Source organism: Tympanuchus pallidicinctus, unplaced genomic scaffold, assembly GCF_026119805.1.
Source record: "Tympanuchus pallidicinctus isolate F22 unplaced genomic scaffold, pur_lepc_1.0 scaffold15, whole genome shotgun sequence".
In the NCBI taxonomy this organism is placed as follows: Eukaryota; Metazoa; Chordata; class Aves; order Galliformes; family Phasianidae; genus Tympanuchus; species Tympanuchus pallidicinctus.
Window position 1 is genome coordinate 24,953,459 of NW_026294669.1, and position 20,685 is coordinate 24,974,143.

The 20,685-nt window shown below is 48.7% G+C and overlaps 1 protein-coding gene across 4 annotated transcripts in view; it reads left to right on the plus strand.

Moving 5' to 3' along the window:
• The first annotated feature begins 16,115 nt into the window (after positions 1 to 16,115).
• Positions 16,116 to 20,685, plus strand: part of CREB1 (cAMP responsive element binding protein 1) — a 42,264-nt gene continuing 37,694 nt past the window's right edge. For all 4 annotated transcript variants that reach the window (XR_008204649.1, XM_052674936.1, XM_052674935.1 and 1 more), the window contains exon 1: positions 16,116 to 16,330. The gene's annotated coding sequence lies outside the window, so the exon portion shown is untranslated. The remainder of the gene's footprint in view (positions 16,331 to 20,685) is intronic.

Genomic DNA, 20,685 nt, shown 5'->3' on the forward strand with positions numbered 1-20,685 from the left:
GGCTGGTTGCATTTCTGCACAGCACAGGCTGTCATTATGGGCTAGGCTGGTAGTAATTCTGGCTGTATTTCCCTGGCATTTCCCACCATAAAATCTTGCTTTTGGTCACCCACAGCCTTGCTCAACTTTAACCGTTTAGAGAGAAATTCTCCATCCTAAGAATCTGCCCCAGTTTGTGGTTATTTGTTTTTATGGAAGGATGTAATTCAGGCTGAGAGCAAAAAGTTGCTCTGCTCATCCAAGTCACACGTTGGTTCCAGTCAAACCCAAGGCTTTCCTATGTTAATATGGCAATGGGATACTTTGTAATTGTTTTTCAGTGTGTGTAAGCATAGTAGCTCAGTGAGAGTCCTAGGAAATCAGAGAGATTTCATTTTGTTCCTTGGCGGATTGGGCAGCAGTCACATCATCTTGCATCTGGGCCTTCAGTGCTTCCCTCTGGAGCCACCAGGCCTTGGGGTTTGCTGCCATTAAATGCTGAAATGTACAGCTGCTTTTCTCCAGCACTGAGAGAAAGCCAACTCTGCACTTTGGTGTTCATATCTCACACGGATCCCTACACTCTGCTGCTAACACAGCAGAAAATGCTTGCAGCGATACCATCTATTTAGAAGTAACGAGCCCAGGGCTGCGGAGCACAGCCCTGCAGTGCCTGGGTCCAGCATCTCCAGGCAGGGAGGGCCCTGTGGGATGGGACTGGTGGAGCTGGGCTCTTGGGCACAGAGAGTAATGGGAGCATGACTGTGGGCATTGCACCGAGAGCTCCGGGAGTGTGGAGCTGCAGAAACCTGGCAGAGGGAGGGAGGGGAAGAGCTGGTCGGGGAGAAGCAATGAGGAATAAAGGGACAGGGTGGAGACACAGGGCTGGTGGGATGATTAGCACCAGATGGCAGATATCAATTATTTACCATTTATGTACGATAAAAAAATACGCTTTAACGGTGGGAAGAGCACAAAACAAGCTCAATAGCAATTTAAAAGCATATGGAAATAAAATGCGGCAATTTAAGGGGTTGTAATAAATGTGCATCTTTCATTGTAATGCCCCTGCAAGAATTACAAATGTTAAGCCTTAGTGAATTACACTTAAAAATAAATGTAACATAAAAAAGAAATTAGGTGCACAAATAACCTTACATTCAGGCATTTATAAAAGAAAATCTGTTTGCAGCAGCTAATTAGAAGAAGGGTTCTAATGAGCATCACTTTTCCTTACCTTAGAGTCAAGGCTGAAATGTTAGACATCAATATAGGTACGGTGGGTGCCATTAAAAGCTCAACTTTTGTAACTTGTCGGTGATTTTGAAGATGAGATATCTCTTTTCCAGAGAAAAGAGTTGGAGTTTTGATGCCATTAAATCTCTATCGTGTCAGGAAGGGCCATCTGTGCAGTTCTGCAGATATCCCAGTGCTTGAACCGCCGTGCTTAGTACTGCTGGCACCATCACAATAACCAGGATATGTGGCCCATCCCACTCACACTGGGTGCTGCCCTGCCCTTGTCCCTGATCCCTAATACCTGATCCCCAGTGCCTGATCCCTGCCCTGTCCTGTGGCACCCCTGCTCAGTGTGTGAAAAATGCCATGTGCTTCCAAGCAGGTTCGTGGAGCAGGATGCTGGGGCCTCCTTGCTCTGACACAGGCAGTGAAATTCTCTGACATTTTGATTCAGAAACAGCAGAAATGGTCTTACTGAAATAAGGAGCATCTGTGCCACCCAAACAGTGTATTCTAGGAGAAGCACGCCAGAACCAAAACAAGGCAGTCAAAACAGATCACTGTTTTCTGGTGAATTAGTAGCTTTCCACCAGTATATGGAGCTGATAACTTCCTCCAGAACACTTGTTTTTCTCTGTTCAGTGCTTTTGAACAAAAGAGCAGTGCAGAAAAAACAAGGCAAACCATCAGTGCTGCCTGGTCTGCTCCTCTCTACCCAAATTGCTGGGAACAGCTTTGACATTCTCCACAGATCACATTCCTCTGGCATGAGGAAGACTTGCTCTTTTCTTTAAACTGGTTTTCCCTGCTCCTCTGCTCAGAGTAGGCTAAGGGGTGGCTGCCAGAAGGGCTGGCCTCATGCTCTGCACTTTGTTGTGGTTTGGGGATGAGGAGATGGTCTGTGTGGGCTGTGGACAGTGATGCTGCTCCGCAGAGATCAGACGTGGGGAGAGTTTCCTTATTCAGGGTTTCTTGAGTGTTTGCTGGTGCTGGATGAAGCCCCTGGAGCTGGAGCCTCCCAGCCTGAGGCAGGCCTCACCCCTCTGCTTGTCTGGACTGCGGCCATGGTGGTGGTTCCTGGTGACGTGGGAAGCCAGAAAGGGGAACAAGGAGCCTGGGGAAGGAGAAGTGCCTGGTGGGCTGGGGTGTGAAGGCTGGAAATCCTGTTACCCCCCAGCCCCGTCCCATCTGGTGCAGCACACCGGCACTTCCTCGCTGCAGGCACGGTGTGACCCACGCTTGTGTTTGCTTTGCAAGCCAGCAGCACTTCCATATTTTTAAATATTTAATCTTTGCAGCACAGTTGCCATGGGAACCTTCACACAGAAATCTTGACTTTGGGTTAATTTGGAAGGTTCTTCTTACAGGAATGTGGCAGCAGGATGTCCCCCTGCTGCTGGGTCAGCATTGCCCCAGGCAGGTCATTGGGTCTTTCGGTATCAGCTCCTGATGTGCACTCACCAAATTCTCAGGAAATCCCCTTCCCAATACTCAAATAATTCTCGTTTAGTGTCCTAGGACACTCCTGGGTTCTGGCTGCGGGCAGCAGTCTCTCCCAGGACCTTGGCAGACCCACAGTGCCCAGCACAGAACTCTGCCCAGTGCCCCAGGAGGTTTGTGGCTCCTCTCCCTGCCAGCAGCAGCGCCGCTCCCTCAGCTGCTCTGAGGCTTTTCCCCACTGCCGTTGGAACACACCATGCTTAGGGCTGCATCCCAGGGTGCCCGCAGCACTGCACAAGTGAGGTGATGGCAAGGAAATCATGCCAGCAGTTGTGTGAGAGATGGTAGTTAGCCAAAAAGAAAAATGTGTGCAAAAGGTACACTCTTTTGCCAACAAATTAAATCTAAATTACAGTCTGGGATTCTTCAAATAAGTTAAAAGCTATTACAAATTTAGTTTCAATTCACAAATTAAATAGAAAAGCAAGCTCGCTGCCTAGCAGCTATTGTGAAACAGGAGGTATTTTGCAGCAATGACCTTTTCTCCTGTCACCATACAGAGTGGCTGAAAACAGTATAGATGCAGTTACCAGTGTGTCCACACTTGCAGCCCCACTCCGTGTCCCTGCTCCTGCTCCGAGCTCAGCCTGCCCAGCCCTGCACTGACTTGGGCACTGCGAGCAGCTGGAGATTTGTGTCTGCTGCCTACTGTGGTGGGGAGAGGTGGCAGCTCACCTTCCCTTATGCTGAGAGAGAACTTAGTGTGCCACTTAGAATAGCAAGGAAGCAGTCACTGGAAAAGCCTCTGAAGCCAATACCAAAAAAATATGTTGACAAATTCTACAGGACCCTAAGGAATGTTTAAGAATGCTCTTTTATTCCCCCTGCAGAGCACTGATCTGTCTCTGTCCCAGCAAGCACAAGCCACCACCAAGGGGTCAGTCTTTACTTAGGACTTTTGCCTGTAAAAACCCCCTGGGGCGACTGCTTGTTACTGGCACCAAGGATATCAGGGACGTGGCACGGGGACTGAGAGCAGACTGTGGGAATCCCCCAGGGACAGTGCCAAGGGGAGCAGGGCCACCACGTCCCCTCCGACTGTGCTTCAGCAAACAATCCGCGGCCAAACGCCCTTTTTTATTACTTTACAGCACAGTTTTTCCTCGAATTTTATGGCATTTCATTAAAGCCGCCAGAAGGTGATACTGCCCTCTTTCCAGAAGTGAAATAAATCCAAGTTTTATCGCTTCTGGAAATGCTGGAACAGCTGTCAGGACAGTTGATGGATTTTCTCAATTACAGGACTTGTGGAGCATTTTATACTTACATCCGCGCCAAAGTTTAATATACTGTACGAGATGTTTGTGTCCCCCTATCTCTTATCTCTTTGCATCTCCCTTCCTAATAATGGTCAACTTGCTATTTTTTTCTCTTAATTTCTTTTCTACTATAGCCTTTTTTTCCTCCTCGATAATGATCTAGCTCTTTCCTCTTTATTTCCCAGTAACACCGGGACTTAACTTTCCCATGTGAGATGCTGGGATGCTGCTGGTGGGTGTGTTGCAGGGAGCAGCACTCCCAGGGAGCTGCCAGCTATAGCAAACCCAGCACCCAGGTTGCAAGCATTTATCCCCAGATGCTGCAGCACCTTCCTTACATCCTCATCTCTCTGCAGAAAATGGATCAGTGGTCATTGTGAAATAAATAGGTAACTGGGGCCATCTGCTTGCTCCTTGTCTCCCCAGTTAGAAAGGCCACGTTGACTTCCTCTCCCTATCACACACTAATAAAGCACATGAGGATGCCACATTGCACCTTCCTTTCTTTCTGGCTTTAACCCAAAGCACTTGGCAACTCAGTCCTGGCTCTGTGGAGACAAGGTGAGCATGGGAGCTCCTCACCCCATCTCTGCCAGCAGAGGGGTCCAGGCCCACACCTTGGGTCCTCAGCAAGGTTCAGAAAGCCGAGGTATGATCCCACATTTATTCAAATTAGAACAATTAAGGCAATTAAATGTGCAGAAGTACTTGGGAAGGAGGGAACTACTACCAAATAGAATTGCTATTACAGTCGATCAAATTGACACAAAAAGATTAAAAACCTGATTTACATTAAAAAAAAAAAAGCCAGGCATTCACTAAAATAGATAACACATCCTGCTGAGAAAATCACTCCATGCATAAAAGAGAAGCAAAGGTGATTATATTTAACAAAACTAATCTTCTCTATTGCTTTAATCACCTCAGACCGTTTCACCTGCTTATTTGGAAACTGTTAACTTGAAGAAAAAATTATTGTGAGAATGTCCTCATTTCCAGTGCTGTGCTCCAATGGACTTGTTTCCCTACACTTCCATCAGCAGCCTGTAACAGCAGCCACTGCTCTGCGAGATAGATGTTTGCTTGAGAATATTGTGTGGCTACTGCGTTTATTCATGACTTGAGCTGCAGATGCAGTGAGGGCAGAGGGTGCCAGGCAGCCAGGAGTGACCCACTGGGCCCATCCTGCCACCACCATTCTTTCCCCAGTTTTGGGGGAGCAGAGCACAGGCATTTTTCTTTCCATGCATCTTGGTCAATATGGTGCTTGCAGCCACACTGGAGGGGAAGGAAAGGTGCAGTGACTGGTGTGGACATGGGAGTGGACTGCAGGTTGCAGCAACGTTCAGAAACTATGTCCACAAAGATCAACATATTGGCCCTGTGCCACATGTCCATGGCAATCCCAGCATTAACCTATTTGATGTTGAGCTGCAGCAGCTTTTTTTTTTTTTGCTAAACTGTATTGCATTAAGCCTGAGTTTTTCCTTGTCCAAGAAACAGCTAGCAAGATTGCATAGATGGCTCATTTTTACACATCTCAACTTTGACCCACTAAGTGCCGTGGGAGCCCCTAGGCATGGAGATGCTGTGCCAGCCCTGCGGTCAGGAATCAAGCTGCTGGTGCAGTCAGTGGGCTGTCATGCTGCGGCACTGGCACTGAAATGGGCAGTGCCATGCTGTAGCAGTAAATTCTTGCAGGTCTCCATAATTCACCCAAATGCCTCACTCATTTCTTTTACAAATGCAGTTTTGCCATGATCTCCAAATTCAGGACCGGCATGAATGATACGTGCTATCACAGGCTGTCAGCAAGGGCAGGAGAAAAAAATCGCTCTTCCAGTGATTGGTATACAAAACGGTTTGGGCAAGAAGTATGCTCAGTCTCCTTCCAGAGACTAACGACTTCTGAAACTCAACATATTCAGAAAGGGGAAGAAATGGAGTGAGGGCACACAGAGGGAGCAGGAGGACAGCAAGTGTTCTCCTCCTCACCGTAAATCACAGAAATCAAATTAGATCATCTCAAATCGAGGGACAAAAAGCCAGATATAGATCCATTTCACAACGCCAGCCGACATGGCTTCCATTTGTGACTCACAGAGTGATATTACTTATCCTGAGTGCTTTTCTGACAACATAAGCACTTAATGCGAAGACGTGTAAAATTACAGAAAAATGAATGAAATTCAGGAAATTATGTTAAGTTTATGGATTGGTTCTTTAATTCTTTTTCTTTTTCCTTTCTTTTTTCTTTTCTTTTTCCTTTTCTTTCTTTTTCCTTTCTTTTCTTTTCCTTTCTTTTCTTTTCTTTTCTTTTCTTTTCTTTTCTTTTCTTTTCTTTTCTTTTCTTTTCTTTTCTTTTCTTTTCTTTTCTTTTCTTTTCTTTTCTTTTCTTTTCTTTTCTTTTCTTTTCTTTTCTTTTCTTTTCTTTTCTTTTCTTTTCTTTTCTTTTCTTTTCTTTTCTTTTCTTTTCTTTTCCTTTCTTTTCTTTTCTTTTTCCTTTCTTTTCTTTTCTTTTTCCTTTCTTTTCTTTTCTTTCCTCCCGAGCAACTTCAGGCTAACACAAGCACGCACTGAGCAGTGAATAGACCTTTATGTTGATGAGACAAATCCTGAGGCACTTAAAGGCAACCTACACTGAAGTGTCTCATGTATCTCCATCTTCAAAGTGCTACATACTTATGGAAATTGCAGATGCTGTGGTGCTATTTGCCTGGAAGAAGGCATAACAGCTGACATATGAACCTGATTTCTCAAACAGATGAGGTCTGTGACTGGTTTAAGGAAGCATCTATAAATTAAGATGCATAATAAAGTTCCTGCTGCCTTCCTTGGCCGCTGTCTTGTCGGCTCAAGAGCTGTGCTAGGTGGAGCAGCAGACCTCCCCCGCCCAGTGGGCAGGCAGAGCCCAGCGCCCAGCACTGCCAGTAGTGCCCTCTCCCCAGCCTCTGCTGATCCAAAAAGGCCCCACTTGTGCTCTGCAGCATCCTCTTGCCCAGCTGCACTTCCTGTGTAGAAGCGAGGTGGTGGAGTGAGACCAAATTCCTGCTGTCATCTTCAGCTCTGCCCCAAGAATGCACAAGCCATGGAGCAGACATGCTGAAGTAGCCCCCATCCCAAAGCCTCCCTGGCTGCAGCAGGAAGAGAATCCAGTGCTGTGCCAGGAACCAGGGAGCTATGCCAGATGGGCTCGGCCCTAAAATCAGCCCTGAGAAATGAGTGTCAAGAGTCTCGAGGTGCTTTAATTGTGCCCAGCCAGCATCCACAGTGACAGAGCAAATGGAAAAGCATGAAAATATGATGATTTTTTCTTCAAAACAGATTTTTTTTGTTGTTGTGGTAGTGTATATAGATGGATTTTTTTTTTAGAAAGGATGAAAATAGTCAAAGCCAGAAAGGTTTGTATCAGCCAGCACAATCTGGCATAGGCTGCTGCATCTTTTTCCCTGACTCGGTCAGAAAATGCACTGTTTATATGACTCTGCGGACCACAGAAGGGAAAACACAGCAAGAAATTACTCTTTTCTTTATGAGCACAGAACTAGATGGAGAAGTCCATGGTGGGAAAGCAAATAAAGAGAACAGAGGCAACCTGGTCTGACCAAGAAGTGGCATTGCCAGCACCCACATGTGGCTAAAGCACGTATAGGCAGTCCTTTCTCCTGGGATCAAACTGTCCATACCAGCAGTGAGGAAGGAACAAGAGGAAGAGGAGGTTGCCACTGTCATAAGGGTTTCATCTTTTCTGATCTCACACTGAGCCAAGAGCAGCCCCTAAGAAGTACCCTGGGGGCATCCCGGCTGCACTCCCAGCACGAGCTGCCTCGCAGCAGATGGCTGCCGGTGGTTTCCCTTCCATCAGTGTAATCTGCTTTGCAGCAACAAGGAAAAGCTCCAGACCTGGACATAAAAGAGGCATCAGGCAAAAGTACTTCCATTTGTTTCTTTGCAGATAACAAATGGCAGCTACCATTTCAAGTCTTTCTCTGCTGAAGACCTCTGTCTGACACCACCAGTCATTTACGATCTGCCATTAGCTATACACAGTCATATCTCTTTTCCCTCCTAGCTGCTGCCCTGGAACTTTTTGCTTAGGCTGCACATAAGTTCTTGTTGTGAAGAGGTACAAGGAAAAATAAAGCCATAGAAAGATCCCATTCTGCCAGGTGCTGTCCCATGCCCCAGGCGTGGCACTCACCCTCTGCATGGCTCCTCCATCTCTTTGGTGCACTGCTGCCTTCCCAAAGCCCCAGCAGGTTGCAGGGAAGCTGCAGCCCTTTCACCCAGGATTGTTCCTCCTGGACAGAGCACAGCCCTATGCTGTGCTTAAAGAAACAGTGGGCCCCAGGAATTCATGCTGCAGCATTGTGCTTTCTTTGCAGTTTCTGGTCTTCCACAGCTCTTGATCTTCTTTCTTCCTGAGATATTTGTGTCAGACAAGCCATTAAAATTTGGCACTGAAATGAGATTGGGCTGTGGTCAGTGTTTTCTCATTATATAGCTCTTGATCCCTCCTGTTCACAAGAAATGACACTAACCCAAAGGCTGCTAAGCCTTCCTGAAGCCAGCAGCAGCTCTGGGATGTTATCCCACCTTCCTGTTGTTGATGCTGTAGCCATAGTGGAAGTGGTGCTGAAGGCAGCCCACCAGGAGGAGGATGAAATCCACTACTTGGGAGCAGAAGACCTGCTGTAACTTGGAGGCTTCAGTGGGAGACCTGGTTGTTGTTTTGCAAGCCACAGTTCTCTCTCTATGCCCATTTTCCAAAAATCAAGATCCGTCCAGATGTGTTTCACCCAGAATTCCAGATTGCAGGGGGAAGGCTGAATAGATTTTGTGGGATTTACTGCTCTGCTAAAGAATCCATGAAGGAAACAAAACTATTGCCACAGATCCTTACAACGTTTTATTTCCTCCTGCTGGCACAGGAACTAGCTACATTGGGCAGCTTGGGACTGGTATGGTGGGCAGTAGGCTGGACACTGCCCACGTGCCAGAGCTAAATACGAGCGAGAAAATATTCTCCACTAATGAACCTCTCCATCAGCCTCCTTGCTGCTGTCCTCCATAATCCCATCTTACAGAGGGGAGCAGGCAAGTTGGTGCCTTTCTCAGGATAGCACCTGTCAGCCAGGGCAGAGTCCTTCTAATGTGAAGCCATTCACATTAAACCACAAATCTCTTCTAGGGGTAATGTCTGTTGTCCTCCCAAACCTACTCTCATTTTATTTTGCCATTTTGACACCATTAGCCTTCCAAAAGTGCTAGCCCACACACAGAGATAATACTGTCAATTTTAGCAGCTTAAACTCAGCCAAATGCTTGATTTTGGCTTTCCCCTTCCATATAATATCCTTTTGTACATAGCTCTGCATGGCAGCTCACTTATATATCAAATTTTACCAGTTAAAGGAGAGGAGAAGTAATCAATCTTTATCTTGACAAAGAGATACAAAGTCAATACATTGATGTTTTCTATCAGCTGAGCATCAGCTCCTCCTGTTTTATTCCCAGTTTGTGGCACAATGATATGTTATCATAGAATCATAGAATGGCTTCTGTTGGAAGGGACTTCAAGAATCATCAAATTCCAACCTCCCTGCCTCAGGCACGATCACCAACCTCCAGATCTGAACTAGACCAGGCTGCCAAGGGCCCCATCCAACCTGGCCTTGAATGCCTCCAGGGACAGGGCATCCACAGCCTCTCTGGCAGCCTGTTCCAGCACCTCACCACTTTCTCTGTAAAGAACTTCCTCCTGACATTCACTGTTATCAACAAGCAAAGGTCACTTCCTCTTGTTGGCCTGGCCATAGCCTTGTGTGCCCACAGACCCCCAAAAGCAGAGCAGGAGGGTATCATGCCACAGATGCAAAAGCTGGAGCTTTCAAAAAAACACAGAATAGTTTTTATTCAAGTTGTACAGCTGGATCTGGTCTTCAGGCACTTGTTGCTTGTGCAGATTTGCATGCCGACAGCAGCAGGCCCTGGGCCATTTCCCAAGATCTCGTAGTAGCTCACTGGGAGCAGACACAAGATGTGCACTGCAACATCAGGAGCCCCCCAGCCCCTGGAGATCAACCCCAAAGTGAGAGGCAGAAGGAAAGAAATGAGCATTTGTCCATGATTAGGATTTTCTAAATCAGCAGATCCCTTCCATATGTGCAGTTGTCAAGTGCAGTGTAGAAAAAAATCAATTTGTTTTCCTCAGTCCAATTCCCCTCTGTCTAATAGGTCTGTTGTAAATGCCAATTTTACTGTCATTTACACTGTGCCCATTTGAGCTATTTTATCAATAGTTAAATAAGAATACTTTAAAGTAATGCGATTTTTTTATTTGAATTCCAATTTATGTTCAGATGGTTTGACACAAATCTAGTAAGGAAGGCACACTATTTTCATTGAACAAATTAAATTATATGTTATATAGCCACACAGGTAAATATGTTATGTAATTGGATAAATAAATACCTGTGATTAGATACAGTATCTCGTTCTCACCTACATATAATAGCAAAGCCAGGGGAGGTGTTGTATAAATCACCACGTTTTAATAGTTAGCAATCCATGAGAATCGACCTGAAAGACAATAAGCAAAAACAAATCCAAAAGAAGGCTAAACCTCGTTATTTAAATCCAAGCTTCCTGCTTGCCTGTTTAAATTGCCATTCAAACCAGCTTGTAGTCATCTTCACGTCAATCAGTGCATGTGGTGAGAGCTCAAAGCAATTAGTTGTGCAAAAGATGATGGTGTGGGATGAAAGGTGGTGATGGAGACCACACAGATTAGTGGTGGGGATGGAGGTGGATGGTGGGCATGGGAGATGGGCATGGATGATGGGCAGTGGGGATAGGAAGAGCAGATGGGGATGCATGATGGACAGTGAGGATGTGCCAATCTAATGGTTGAAACTGACCACCTACAAGGAGTTTGGGAGAGCATGTCATGTTGTCTGACAAGGCTTTCCTCCTGACTGTGGAAGGGAAAAATTCCATTTCTTTTGAGCTGATAAATACAACTCAACAGGGACCCAATTTGCTGTTTGGGTATCACAAGCTGAGAGAAAGATCGGAGCCCCGGCTTATGTTAAAAGAATGATGATCCCCTTGTGCAGCTAAATTAGCAATGGATAGCATACACTTGCAATGGAAAACTAAGGAAGTCAGCATTAAGAGTTCCTCCGCTCTTCCACCTTCTTTTTTTCCTGCTTTGTTCCAATAAGCCTACCTTCCAGATGTTTCTACCAGTATTTTCCCCCTTCTTCCCACAACTCCAACAACCCAGCTTTGTATCAAATGGACATGCTGAAAACTGGAGCAGCTCAACATACACAGACATTAGCTAAAGTGAGACGATGAGATCCTGATCTTGAAACCAAACACCACACGCACGGACTCCCAGCTTCCTGCCGCCACCAAAATTATTCACCAGATGAATGTTTGCTAGGTTCTGACATGGCAGAAAGACAGATACAGAGGTGTAAGATTTATTTTTATTTTTTCAAAGTATGGAAGTAACTCTAAATAATGTTTTCTATATGATGGGAGCTGACTCCAAACCAGCAGGCTGTGCCGATAGAAATGCAGTATTTACCATCAGAGTGATTATCCCTGGCAGCCAACCTCAGACCACAATGCAGGCACTCTGAGCTAAAGCTGGCCAAATCTCAAAATTATTCCCTGAAAATTTCTCCCCCACCGCCCCATTTTCAGTCTGAAAGCAGTCATTAAGTTTAGTGTGTTTTTTCATTTCAGCATTGACTTCCACCAGGTCTTCTACATCAATTTTTTTCTCCATGTGCCACAGATGAATTCCAATTCCCACAGGGAATGAAAAGTTCTCACCAAGAGATCTCTCCCCTGCGTTGAGCTGGCCTTTCTCACCCTGCAGTCACATCCCAGTACATGGTATCTCAGCTGCAGGCCTGTCCTCTTTGCATTTGCTGTGCCTGACTCTTCAGTAAAGCACTGCCAATATCATTAATCAGTTTTTTGTAGTTCTTAAAGCAACAGAAGGGTTTTGGGTATACCCACAAATTATGAAGTATGTGGTAAAAGAGCTGATAGACAAGAAAAATGTCCCCATGTTTTGGTACAAGGGAGGTGCTGTCAGTACAATGACACTGATAATCAAGGTGCTGTCAGGCCATTTCCCTGTAGGTCCCAAAGCAAGAAAAGCAGCACAGAGCATACCTGCACCTTCACTGCTGCACTGCTGTCAAAATCCCACCTTTGCTGCATCACTGAGTGGCACTGAGGTGAGGGCAAAGGCTGCAGCTTTGCAGAAAGGGAAGTGTCCCCACCAGGGGACAGGGATTTCCCTTCCTGGGCTGCTGCTTTCACAGGAAAAATATGACCGATGCAGCAGCAGGATTTTGTATTTCAAACAATGGGGGTTAAGCCAAGTCACCAATTTCCTTGGGCTAATTGAGCATGCAAACTGCCTGTTTGTAAAGCCTGTATTTGGCCTGGAAGATTTATTGCTTTTAGCAATGATTAATGTCCAAGAGCAGGGAGGGCAGACCTGAGCTGCAGTTCATTAACTTTAAGTGGGATGATGTTGGAAAACCATTTCTATTTTTGGTTACTTTGTTCTAAGGTACCTGTGAATTTAGACCTACTTCTGTAATATAGTGCTCAGGGAGCCCAGTGAATCTTCTTCTCCCTGGCAGGTACTAAACCTGTAGGGTTTTCTCCTCCTCCTGATGAGTAAGCAGTTTTAGCTCGTCCTGAGAGGCTATAAAATGATTGAAGACTGCTCTGCATGGGAGTTTGTAGCTAAGCCTCCATCTATTTCAGATGCAGAGACCAAAATGGAGGACTTGCCATTGGATTTCAGAAGAGCATCTTTCATTTTTTGCCCTACCAGTCACCACTAGATCAGTCTGCTATGAACAGCAACATCCATTACAGAGACATGGAGGTACTCCTGCCTCCCTCTGCATCTGTTTCAAAAACAGTGCAATGCAATGCTTGTTATACTGAAATGTACTGGACACTTTGCTAACCATCTAATGTAACATCTGCCTTCCTCCACATTCATCACTTGCAAACAATCTGCTTCTGTCTCTTTCTTTCCTGAGGAGAATATCCATTAGTGAATGTGGTTTTGAAGCCCTGGAGCACACCCTACCTTCTTTTCTTCCCAGCAATACTTGTCCTGTACGTTAAGTCATACACGTACAGCAAACACCCTCTCTCTGTCCCTGCACTGCCAGACCACAATGGTCTTATGGGAACTGACAGCAAGTATGTGATGTTGAAAGATGTTTTTGTTATACATCAGTCCCTGAGGTGGCTTCAGAAACTATCTTTGTGTTGCATTCTGCTCAGTGGTGTGTAGACCAGAGTGCTTAAAACGCACATTTCTCTGTGTTTCCGCAATAAATATTGCCTTGTGTGTGACCAGCGTCAGCAGTTCTGCAGTTCTGACTACTCCAGATTGCCACTTGTGGTCTATGGCTCTGCCACACCTCGCAGCCAGGTGCCAACCTTTCTGGATCTCTGTGCTATTTCTTAGCCTCCACAGACCCTGGGTCTGGGGGAATCAACCTGCAAAGCCATGCTCGAGGAACCACTGCCCAGGATAATCAGCCTGGCAGCTGCAGAGCTAATGAATTTGCCCCTGAGGCTTAACTGTGAGAAAAGTAATTAATCTTGCTGGGTTTCGTTCATCATCAAGCAAACTTTCACTGATGAATTGAAAACTGCTGAGCTCTCCAGTTTGCTCCCCAAGTCAACCTCTCCCTTTTGGACTTTGTGGGTAATTGGTACATCATTACCATCCCATTTTATCCAAATTCCCCAAGAGACCACAGTGAAAGGAATGCAGATGCTAGTGAGGGAAGGGGTTTTTGCGGCTCAGACACCCACTCCCGAAGAAGTTCCAGCTTTACTTAGAGTCCTGATTTTGGTCAGGATGCTGACTGAGAGGAGAAAAACAAGTACCCTGGAAGGGAAAGAAGAATGTGCAAAACAGCTGCCAGAAAGTTTCAGAGCAGCTGCACACGAGATGATCTCCCAGTCTTGCCACTGAATCAGTGTGAGTCAGGGCTGAAGCCAGCTCCAGTCCACATATGGTCTTAGCCTCAGCTATGGGCAAGAGATGAAAATACCACAGAAACAAAACATTGGCACAATCTCAAATGACTCCAGGCATGTGACCTACCCGAGGCATCTGTTTTAATTTGAGATAAACTGCACTCTTGAGCAGTGTGCGCTAAGAGGAGCCTACGCTGGCAGGCAAAGGAACAGCTACCACTGCAAGATGCCCTTTGCAGCTGAGCTGACGGACTTTTGAGAAAGCCTCAAGTGAGTGCAGGGCTGGGGAAGGCCAGCGGGATTGCCAGAGGATTATCCAGACCTTAAATGGGCAGCAGGATCAGAGCCATGCAAGGAGCTGCCCGCCTGTGTATATAGCTCAGGGCCCGGCTGTAACTCAGCCCTGTTAGCAGTACTGCTGCTACTCTGCCTGAGCGTGCAGCTGGGGCTACTAGTGGGAGTCGCTGTCTAAGGCCTGGTCTGTGCCTTTTGGTTGCCTTTCAAGGACTGGAATTTATTCTTAAAGGCTTACTGATCCTTCAAGGTTGCTGCCCCATGGTGAGCAAGGCAGGTCTGGGAAACCGGCATGTGTAGAGGACATCCACCATGCTGGTCACGGGGAGCAAAGAAAGATGATGTAACACCAAGATCAACACAAGGAGAGAAGAGGATTGAGAAAACAGATAAATGCAGGAATCGAAAAGAGACACTCAGATCACCAAGTCTGTTCTGCTCATTGCAGGCATTTTGTCACATAGGTTCTCATAGCTTTGAATCTCCTTGCCTGCAGACAGGCCAAAGGGGACAAGTACAGCACAGTGAAAAATGAGATGTGGCTGCAATTATTCTCTGCACCGCCTTTTAATTTTGGATGGATTTACCTGAGATAGTCTAAATGAAATCCATTGGGTGTCCCTGAGAAAACAAGGCTGGACAGGAGCGCAGTGTCACTGAGCGGCAGAGCTGGCGAGCTCAGCACTGTGCGCTGGGGATGTACCTGACTCGGAGCTTCAAATCTTATTCTACAGTGCCATCTTGAGGTTTCGTGAGACAAAAGTGCTTTCTACGAGAGCGCGTTGGGCTTTTATCGGGCTGTAGGAGTTGGTAAAGTCGGCCCTCGTCTCTACGGGACGAGGTGAGCCCTTTAGCCCTGACATGACGATCCAGGAGGTGCAGGATGTGCAGGAGGTGCAGGGTGTGCAGGAGGTGCAGGGCATGCAGGAGGTGCAGGGCGTGCAGGAGCTGCAGGGTGTGCAGGAGGTGCAGGGCATGCAGGAGGTGCAGGGTGTGCAGGAGCTGCAGGGTGTGCAGGAGGTGCAGGCTGTGCAGGCTATGCAGGAGGTGCACTCTGGCAGCGCACCCCGCCCCGAGGCAGCACCGGCTCCTCGAAGAGCCTCCCCTGGCAAGGCTCTGCCCGTTCAGCGCTCGAAGGAGCCCGTCCGAGCTCCGTCCCTCCCCGGGGTGCCGGAGCACGGCGCTGCCGGGTGCAAATGGCCGCGTGGCCCGGTGCCTCCGCCGGCGCTCCGGTTTCCTCCTTCCCGGCCCGGCGCCTGCTCCTCTCTGCCCCCCCGGCCTAGAGGCGGCCGGCAGTAGAAAGCTTAGCGGGCGGATCTGCGCCGCGAGGAGGGCCGGGGCTCCGCGCAGCCGTGCCGTGCTTGTGGAGACGTTGGGTGTGGGGGTCCCCGAGAACCGAGGAGGCCCCCAGATCAACGGGTCAGCGAGGGGGGAACCCTGGGACGCGCGGCCCCGCGGGGCGGCGGCCGACGCGCTCGGCGAACCCGGCGTCCCGACGCCCCGGGCGCTCTCTGCGGGGAGGCGGCGGCCCGCCCGCGGGACCCCCTCGGCTCGGGGCGGTTCGGCCGTTTCCGCGAGCGCCCGGAGGTTTCCGCGCCTACCCCGCCGCCCGCCCCGCGGGCCGCCTCGGGCGGAAGCTCCGTTCGCGCCTTCCCGCGGCCGCTCGGCTCTTTCCGCCAGCCCTCCGGGGCGCTTCGTTCGTTTCCGCGGCCGCTCGGCTCTTTCCGAGGGGGCCGGCGGCGCGCTCGGCCGTTCCCGCCGCTCGCCGCGCGCTCGGCGGTTTCCGTGAGCGCTCGGCGGTTTCCGTGCGGGCCGCGGCGCGCTCGGCGCTTGCTCCCTGGCTGGCGCTCCTCAGTCGGCCGCTGCCTGCCTGTCGCCGGGCTGGGAGCGCCTGTGTGTGTGTGAGTGACGCGGCGGAGGTGTAGTTTGACGCGGTGTGTTACGTGGGGGAGAGAATAAAACTGCGGCGAGATCCCAGGCGCGAACGAAAGCAGTGACGGAGCAGCCCGCAACCGGTAAGAGGAGGACGGCGCCCAGCGAACAGGGGCGGGGGGGAGGGAAGGAAATGGAGCCCGGCGGGGACCGGGGCGGCCGGCGGGCGGCGGGACGCGGGGGCCCGGCCTCGCACCGCCCGCGGGAGGGGCGCCCGCCTCAAAGATGGAGCCGAGCCCCGCACCGTCCCCGCCGCCGCCGCGCCGCGAACAAAGGATAATGGCGGATGGGAGCCGGCCCGGCGGCGGCCGCTCGGCCGGGCCGCTCCGGCGGCAGCCAGCGGCGGCGCTCGGCGCGGCGGGGAGGGCCCGGCCCCGCGGCGGGAGGACGAGGACGGGGGCGCGGGGCGGCCGCTCGCCCGCGGCGCGGGACGCCCTCCGCCGCTGCCGGGCTCCGGCGGCGCTGCCCCGCTCTCCTCCCCCGGCCGGGCCGGGCCGCGGCCCCGCCGCCCGACAGCCGAGAGCCGCCGCCGCGTCCCGCAGGGCGCCGTCGGCGGCACGGCTCGAGCCCGGCCCGCCTGCAGGAGGTCCCCGCGCCGGCACCCGACGCCTCCGAGCGGAGCCGGGCGCCCCGGCGGTATTTTTAACCCGCAGCGAACCCGAGCCCGGCCGCGGCGGCCAGCCTTCGCTCGGGAACCGCCGGTGCCAGCTCCCCGCGGCTCCGAGTGCCGCACGATCGGCGGGATCCGACCTCTGCCCGTCCCTTAATCGCAAATGTCAACGACGGCGCCTTCCCACGCCACGCCGGCTCGCCCGCCGCCGGTGCCGCAGCTGCGGGCCGTTCCCGCCTTGTTCCCTAGGATAGAGGACTCTATTCCCGCTTCCAAACCTGGATATCCACATCTCTGTGCTCAGCAATAATTCAAAGTGACGTGGCAATCGGATCTTCTTAAAAATGTATTTTACACGAAGGTTATTACACCTCTCGAGTACACACGAGGAGGTAGATTTATTTTATTTTTGCAGACTATATGTCTTTTCCAGATTTTTTTTTTTTTTTTTAGTTACCCTTTTAAGTATTGCAGTGCTTTTGGAGTAACACTCTTATGAAAAACATCTCTTCCTGGGGTTAGAAACAATTTTCCTGTTTCTCAAATAAAGGACTAGAAACTGACCTACAATCATTAAGCAACTGTGAGCACCAAGCACTCTCTTTTGAAATACAGCATCTGTACTTAGTCCCTTCCCCATCACCAGCAAATATGTTTGGCTTTGTTTGTGGAGTAAAATGGAAGTCACCAAAACAATTTCTTTGGTCAAGACAGATATTAGCGATTCACAGGAGCATGTGGATAGCCTGTCCTTCCTTCTGTGCAAATTGCTGTGTTGTGTCGCTTACACCACTGTTGACATAAATGCCAAGGATGTTCCACGTCGCTTGTCGCTCTCTATGATAGAGGGGTTCCTAAAGCTGTAACTGAACAATGGGACATCTGTGGGTGTCAGCGGGCAGCAGAGCTGTTGGTGGTGATTAAATGATTTGTAGTGGCTGATGTATTTCATTCATTCTTGGTTTGATGGGGGTATGCACTACATTTTAAATACAAAAATGTGGCAGTAAGTCCTTATAGTACTTTCTGTCACTTCAGAAACACGGCACTTTATTTATCCCCCCAAACATGGTTTCATAACGGCAGAGGACTCTCAGATCCACGTTTTCTAACCCATACGCTGTATTCGCATGAGCTCTGTATATCCATCCTCGCAGGGCAGGTTGGGAAGAGCAGCAGGCAGGAGATTGTGTTTGCTATGCATCACTGTCAGGTGACCCAAGATCAGATATTTCAGTGCAGGAAAGCATAATACAATAATTTTTAAAATTTCATTGATAGAGTATAAGTGTTAAAAATAATTTTCCCAGCTTTGTATCTGGATCTCCCATGAGATGTTGTTTGCATCTGATCCTCCCCATGGCTCTGATGTAAGGTGCCTGCTGCCCTGCGTGCAAGGAATGGTCTGACAGGGGGAGTGATCTGTTGATGCAGAAAATTTAGAAGCATCTAATTTAGGCTGTCAAGTCATCAGCCTGTTTCATGGAAGTGTGAGCTGTTGTCACTATTGCTGGTCCTGAGATCAAATACAAAATGTTCTGGAAAGTAGCAGTTCAACCGTGCTCAGAGGTGAGCACTTCTTGCCTGTGTGCAGCTGCAGCCCGCTGGGTGCAGGCTTTGCTAGCAGCTGAGGCCCTGATAGGGAATTTCTGTTGACACCCTTGTGCAACAAATGGGATATTCACACTTCACCTCTATTTTAAGATCTCTTAGCAAGTGGAGATGGGTTACTCATGCCACACTTCTCAAGGCTTTGCTGCAGTGAGAAGGCCTTGCCAGCTTTCTGCTTGTAATCTAAAGTCAGCTTCATGAAAAAGACAGTAATCCTCAGCGAGAAAAACAGCCCCGCTGAGTTGGGCTGGAGCTCACTGCTTCCTTGCCTGCTTGCAGCTGGAGATTTATGGCAATACTCTGGTTTTTCTCTAAATCAAAAATGGTGTGGCCTCATCTGCAGTCTGTGCGGTCACACTTCACGGTGATGATGAAAACCTGACCACCTCGTGGTTAGTGATTTTCTTTGCACTTCTCCCGGTGCCCACTAAGGCACTGACACCTATTTTATTCTTCAAAACTTGTCAGCTGCTTGGTAGTACTGAGGTTAAAAAGGTGAGAGGAAGCACAACACTTTTTGGTTTTGCGTGCTTCTAGAACTGCCATGTGCGCTGTGCAGATGAAATGCCCCTGGCTCTGCTTGTTCTCTGGGGTTTGCCAGGGAGAGCAGCGTTTGCAAACAGACAGGGATGCTGCTGCCATCTCTTTGTGGTACCACTGAGACCAGAGAATCCACAGGATTCGGAGAGTAAAGCATTTTGTGGAGGTCTGTTAGTCTGTGCTTTATAAACTTACATACAAGTAGTTTTAAAGCAGCACACATGCCTGTTAGATAGTTTCAGTGATTCTTTCACCCCTGAAGAGATGCCCCTTGAGATTATAAGCATACATGAGAATGTTTTGAGATTTGTTACTTGTTATGAATCTGAGACCGTTGGGTGAAAAAATGTAGCAATAGTTCCAAAGATGTGAGTCGTTCCAGTTGCTCTTCTGTTACCATCAGTCAGCCCAGGCAGCCCCGGCTACCGTAAAGCTGCAGAAGGCCTTGCAGTGTGCTATTTTAAAGCTGCCTTCATGCAGGAACATGAAACTGAAATGTCTGCCCTTGAGATTTTCACACTTTTTGGAGGAGAGAGTTGAAGTGATGTGTAGAAATGCCTTTGACCCTGTAAGTGCTATCCCATCGGCAGCTCGGTTGGTCAGGGAGGCTATCAGTAAAACCTTTTTCTCCTTCATTTGCAAGAACTGTAAGTCTGGGTTGTGTTTTCCTTTTCTGTCAGGCTGGGTTGTATTTCCCCACGCCGGCGCCCTGCCCTAGTTGCTGCAGGGCTGCACGGTGGCTGTGCCAGCACATCACGGGAAGGGACAGGACTGGGAGAAGCAGGAGAGGGGCAGCCTGAGCAGCAGTGCTGCTAGATGAGGAAATGCAGCCTGCACGAAGTTCTGAGATTATTGCTGTGTTTATAGCCAAGTTGGATCACATGGTTCTTGTCCTTTTAGCTGCGGCACTCAATCATTTCACTAAGTTTAAGTTTTTGTATGTGTCAGATAGTAGGAGTAAATGAACGTGAGCAGCAGCTGCTTCCAAACTGTAATACACATACTGTTTGTAACACTACTTATTTTCTTTGCTTAAGCACCTTCTGCATGTTTAAAGACTACTGTGTTCTCTTCTTCAGCACTGTTCTTTGTTGATCATCTGCTCTAACTCCTAACCTCCTGTCCCTGTTCCCTGCAATGCCTTGCTGCAATGTTTTTAACCATCCCTACAGCTACAGTACAACCTCCTGTCGCGTTTTGGCTCCAGTATTGCATGCATTTTTCTGGTAGATACTGCCTCAATCCTTCTCTTTCTTGACAGCTATTCAAATAGTCCGGTTTTGCTTTCCCTTGCACCTTTCCTAGGGATGAATGTGGAATCTTCTCCCATCCAACTGATCTTTTATACCCCTTAGAATGATGGATGGGATGCAGTATTTTCTTGCCTTTCCCTGATGGCTCTTTCTCTGGCTCTGTATAGTTGGCCCCATCTCAAACTCTGCTGGTGCCTGTCCGCTCCTCCAAGAGACTTGGAATATACACAGGGTTTGTAAATTAAAGCCTAGTATGTTGTGGAGAGCCTTCTCTTGAGTAAATCCTAGGGCGTTAGACAAAAGCAGGGCTTCTGACCCTCGTGAAACTCATCCAAATTATTCTCTCTTGTACTGATAGGAACATTCTGGGCAATACTGAGGGAGGGAAGGTGTGGAAAGGGGCAGTGTGCAGAAACACTGCAGT